Here is a 6,087-nt window from a genome sequence, read left to right as displayed (position 1 = left end):
CCTTTCCTCTTTCTAGAGGTTTCTCCGGCCTTTGGTGCCATAAATGGTTATGGAAAAACAAAAAGCTTTAGCTTTTACCACACTAAACTTAGAAGGTTGCTCGTCCTCGAGCAAAAGAAGAAAGAAGAGACTAGAAGAAGAAGAAATAGAGGAGATGGAGTGGGCTTTGTGTTTTGGCCAAGGGGAGAAGTGGTGTTTAGGTTGTCTGAAAATGAAGGAGTGAAGATGGGTTTATATAGGAGTAAGAGGGGGTATATGGTTTGGCCATAGAGGGTGGGTTTGGGAGGGAAAGTGGTGTGAATTTGAATGGTGAGGTAGGTGGGGTTTTATGAAGGATAAATGTGAGTGGTGAAGAGAATGGTGGGATTTGATAGGTGAGGGGTTTTTGGGGAAGAGGTATTGAGGTGATTGGTGAATGGGTGAAGAAGAGAGAGAGTGGTGGGGTAGGTGGGGATCCTATGGGGTCCACAGATTCTGAGGTGTTAAGGATATCTCATCCCTGCACCAAGTGGCATGTAAAACGCCCCTTTCTGCCAATCCTGGCGTTAAACGCCAGGCTGCTACCCATTTCTGGCGTTTAACGCCAGCTTCTTGCCCATTCCTGGCGTTAAACGCCAGTCTGGTGCCCTTTTCTGGCGTTAAACGCCCAGAATAGTGCCAGACTGGGCGTTTAACGCCCATTCTGCTACCCTTACTGGCGTTTAAACGCCAGTAAGTTTCTCCTCCAAGGTGTTCTATTTTTTATTCTATTTTTCCTTCTATTTTTGCTTTTTCAATTGTTTTTGTGACTTCACATGATCATCAACCTATAGAAAATAATAAAATAACAATAGAAAATAGAAATTTAACATAGATAAGTAAAAATTGGGTTGTCTCCCAACAAGCGCTTTTTTAATGTCAATAGCTTGACAGTGGCTCTCATGGAGCCTCACAGATGTTCAGAGCAATGTTGGAACCTCCCAACACCAAACTTAGAGTTTGACTGTGGGGGCTCTATTTGACTCTGTATTGAGAGAAACTCTTCGTGCTTCCTCTCCATGGTGACAGAGGGATATCCTTGAGCTTTAAACACAAGGGAGTCTCCATTCACTTGAATGATTAATTCTTCTCTGTCAACATCAATCACAACTTTTGCTGTGGCTAAGAAGGGTCTACCAAGGATGATGGATTCATCCATACACTTCCCAGTCTCTAGGACTATGAAATCAGCAGGGATGTGATGGTCTTCAACCTTTACCAAGACATCCTCTACAAGTCCATAAGCTTGTTTCTTTGAATTGTCTGCCATCTCCAGTGAGATTCTTGCAGCTTGTACCTCAATGATCCCTAGCTTCTCCATTACAGAGAGAGGCATAAGGTTTATGCTTGACCCTAGGTCACACAGAGCCTTCTCAAAGGTCATGGTGCCTATGGTACAAGGGATCGAGAACTTTCCAGGGTCCTGTCTCTTTTGAGGTAATCTCTGCCTAATCAAGTCATCCAGTTCTTTGATGAGCAATGGAGGTTCATTCTCCCAAGTCTCATTACCAAATAACTTGGCATTTAGCTTCATGATTGCTCCAATGTACTTAGCAACTTGCTCTTCAGTGACATCTTCATCCTCTTCAGAGGAAGAATACTCATCAGAGCTTATGAAAGGCAGAAGTAAATTCAATGGAATCTCTATGGTCTCAGAATGAGCCTCAGATTCCCATGGTTCCTCATTAGGGAACTCCATGGAGGTCAGTGGGCGTCCATTGAGGTCTTCCTCAGTGGGAATCACTGCCTCTTCCTCCTCTCCATGTTCGGCCATGTGAGATGTGGTTATGGCCTTGCACTCTCTTTTTGGATTCTCTTCTGTATTGCTTGGGAGAGTGCTAGGAGGGAGTTCAGTAATTTTCTTACTCAACTGACCCAATTGTGCCTCCAAATTTCTAATGGAGGACCTTGTTTCAGTCATGAAACATTGAGTGGTTTTGATTAGATCAGAGACAATGGTTGTTAAGTCAGAGGGGCTCTGCTTAGAATTCTCTATCGGTTGCTGAGAAGATGATGGAAAAGGCTTGCCATTGCTAAACCTGTTTCTTCCACCATTGTTGTTGTTGAAACCTTGTTGAGGTCTCTGTTGATCCTTCCATGAGAGATTTGGGTGATTTCTTCATGAAGGATTATAGGTGTTTCCATAGGATTCTCCCATGTAATTCACCTCTTCCATTGCTGAGTTCTCAGGATCATAAGCTTCTTCTTCAGAGGAAGCTTCCTTAGTACTGCCTGTTGCTGCTTGCATTCCAGACAGACTCTAAGAAATCACATTGACTTGTTGGGTCAATATTTTATTCTGAGCCAATATGGCATTCAGAGTATCAATCTCAAGAACTCCTTTCTTCTGAGTCGTCCCATTATTCATAGGATTCCTTTCAGAAGTGTACATGAATTGGTTATTTGCAACCATTTCAATGAGTTCCTGAGCTTCTTCAGGCATCTTCTTCAGATGAAGAGATCCTTCAGTAGAGCTATCCAATGACATCTTGGATAGTTCAGACAGACCATCATAGAAGATTCCTATGATGCTCCATTCTGAAAGCATGTCAGAAGGGCACCTTCTGATCAATTGCTTGTATCTTTCCCAAGCTTCATAGAGGGATTCTCCTTCCTTCTGTCTAAAGGTTTGGACTTCCACTCCGAGCTTGCTCAATTTTTGAGGTGGAAAGAACTTTGCCAAGAAGGCATTGACTAGCTTTTCCCAACAGTTCAGGCTTTCGTTAGGTTGTGAATCCAACCATGTTCTAGCTCTGTCTCTTACAGCAAAAGGAAAGAGCATAAGTCTGTAGACTTCAGGGTCATCCCCATTGGTCTTTACAGTGTCACAGATTTGCAAGAACTCAGCCAAGAACTGATGAGGATCTTTTAATGGAAGTCCATGAAACTTGCAATTCTGTTGCATTAGAGAAACTAATTGAGGCTTAAGCTCAAAGTTGTTTGCTCCAATGGCAGGGATAGAGATGCTTCTCCCATAGAAATTAGGAGTAGGTGTAGTAAAGTCACCAAGCACCTTCCTTACATTGTTGGCATTGTTGTTATTTTCGGCTGCCATGGTTTCTTCTTCTTTGAAGAGCTCTGTTAGGCCCTCTAGAGAGAGTTGTGTTTTGGTTTCTCTTAGCTTTCTCTTCAAGGTCCTTTCAGGTTCAGGATCAGCTTCAACAAGAATGCTTTTATCTTTGCTCCTGCTCATATGAAAAAGAAGAGAACAAGAAAGTATGGAATCCTCTATGTCACAGTATAGAGATTCCTTGAAGTGTCAGAAGAAAAGAAGAATAGAAGGAGGAGATGGAGAAGAGGGAATTCGAACTTATCAAGAGGGACAGAGTTCGAATTGCACCTTGATGAGGAGTCTTAGTCCCTTAAATAGAAGGATGTGAGAAGAGGGGAAGAATTTTCGAAAATAAATTAAAAAGATTTTGAAATAATTAAAAAGAAATTTGAAAATTTGATGGAGATTTTCGAAAACTAAGATTGAGAAAGAAATCAAGTGATTTTTTGAAAAAGATTTTGAAATCGGAAATTAAAAAGATATGATTGAAAATTAATTTTGAAAAAGGGTGTGATTGAAAAGATATGATTGAAAATCAAATTAAAAAGAGAAAGTTTTGAAACTAAAGTTGATTACTTGACTAACAAGAAATTAAAAGATATGATTCTAAAATTTAAAATTTGATCCTTTCTTAATAGGCAAGTAACAACTTGAAAATTTTTTAAGTAAATCTTGAATTGAAGCAAGGATTTTTGAAAATAGTAAAAATAAATATAAAATGGAAAGAAATTGATTTTGAAAGAGATATGATTGAAAAGATATGATTTGAAAAAGATTTGATTTTGAAAAATTATGAAAACTTGAAAAAAATGTGAATTAAAAACAAAATCTTTCCTCTAGTTTCATCCTGGCGTTAAACGCCCAGAATGGCATCCATTCTGGCATTTAACGCCCAAAACTCTACCTTTTTGGGCGTTAAACGCCCAGCCAAGTACCCTGGCTGGCATTTAAACGCCAGTTTTCCTTCTTCACTGGGCGTTTTGAACGCCCAGCTTTTTCTGTTTGATTCCTCTGCTGAATGTTCTGAATCTTCAAGTCTCTGTATTATTGACTTGAAAAGACATAGTTTTAAAAAAATTATTTTTGAATTTTTGATGATGGGAATCAATAAAAAATGCAACTAAGATCAAATAAACAATGCATGCAAGACACCAAACTTAAAAGTTTGTATACTAAGGACTATAACAATGTAAAAATGCATGTAAGAAACAACAAAACATACAAAACAAGAGAATTTGAAGAACAAAGCAATGAAATCATCAAGAACAACTTGAAGATCAATGAAGAACAATATGTATAAAATTTTGAAAATTAGAAGGATAAAGACATGCAATTGACACCAAACTTAAAATTAGACAATAGACTCAAACAAGAAACATAAAGTATTTTTGGTTTTATGATTTAAAAATTTTTTTGTATTTTTTTCAAAAATTATATAGAAAAGAAAATAAAGAGAATCAAAACTTTTAATAAGAATTCCAGGAATCATGCAATGTTAGTCTAAAGCTTCAGTCTAAAAAAAAAACTTGGTGCACGAAATTGTGATCATCAACAATGGCGCCAAAGACTTGGAGCTCTCAAACGTGAATCACACTTTGTCACAATTCCGCACAACTAACCAGCAAGTGCACTGGGTCGTTGGTGCACGAAATTGTGATGTCCAGGCTCAAACAATCCCAGGCAACGTGAGCAACTTGGTACGCGCAATCGTGATTACTCGTTGATTATGTAGAATTCATGGCTCTTTCTTTCCCTGGCAATGGCGCCAAGAACATGGTGCCAATACCATGGTTCACAACTTCGATACAACTAACCAGCAAGTGCACTGGGTCGTCCAAGTAATACCTTACGTGAGTAAGGGTCGAATCCCACGGAGATTGTTGGTATGAAGCAAGCTATGGTCACCTTGTAAATCTCAGTCAGGCAGATATAAAGTGATAATGGTTTTTTCGAATATTATATAATAAAATAGGGATAGAGATACTTATGTAAATTCATCGGTGAGAATTTCAGATAAGCGAATGGAGATGCTTTCGTTCCTCTGAACCTCTGCTTTCCTGCTATCTTCATCCAATCAGTCTTACTCCTTTCCATGGCTGGCTTTATGCAAGGGCATCACCATTGTCAGTGGCTACTCAGGCACGTGTTCATAGGGGAGAATGGTGATGAGCGTCACACATAATCATCACCTTCATCACGTTCTTGGGTGTGAATGGATATCATAGAAGCGAAATAAGATGAATTGAATAGAAAACAGAAGTACTTTGCATTAATCTTTGAGGGACAGCAGAGCTCCACACCTTAATCTATGGAGTGTAGAAACTCTACCGTTGAAAATACATAAGTGAAAGGTCCAGGTATGGCCGAGAGGCCAGCCTCTAAAACATGATCACAGAATCAAAATACAATCCAGGATGTCAAATACAATAGTAAGAGGTCCTATTTATAATAAACTAGTCACTAGGGTTTACAGAAGTAAGTAATTGATGCATAAATCCACTTCCGGGGCCCACTTGGTGTGTGCTTGGGATGGGCCTGAGTGTTGCACGTGTAGAGGTCCTTCTTGGAGTTGAACGCCAGCTTTTGTGCCATTTTGGGCGTTTAACTCTGGTTTTGGCTCCTTTTCTGGCGCTGGACGCCAGGTTTGGGCAGAAAGCTGGCGTTGAACGCCAGTTTACGTCATCTATTCTTGGCCAAAGTATGGACTATTATATATTTCTGGAAAGCCCTGGATGTCTACTTTCTAACGCAATTGGAAGCGCGCCATTTCGAGATCTGTAACTCCAAAAAATCCACTTTGAGTGCAGGGAGGTCAGAATCCAACAGCATCAGCAGTCCTTCTTCAACCTCTGAATCTGATTTTTGCTCAAGTCCCTCAATTTCAGCCAGAAAATATCTGAAATCACAGAAAAACACACAAACTCATAGTAAAGTCCAGAAATGTGAATTTAACATAAAATCTATTAAAAACATCCCTAAAAGTAACTAGATTCTACTAAAAATAATGCCAAAAAGCG

Source organism: Arachis ipaensis, chromosome B06, assembly GCF_000816755.2.
Source record: "Arachis ipaensis cultivar K30076 chromosome B06, Araip1.1, whole genome shotgun sequence".
NCBI lineage: Eukaryota > Viridiplantae > Streptophyta > Magnoliopsida > Fabales > Fabaceae > Arachis > Arachis ipaensis.
The sequence above is the reverse complement of the archived record's forward strand: the minus strand, read 5'-3'. Positions refer to the sequence as shown.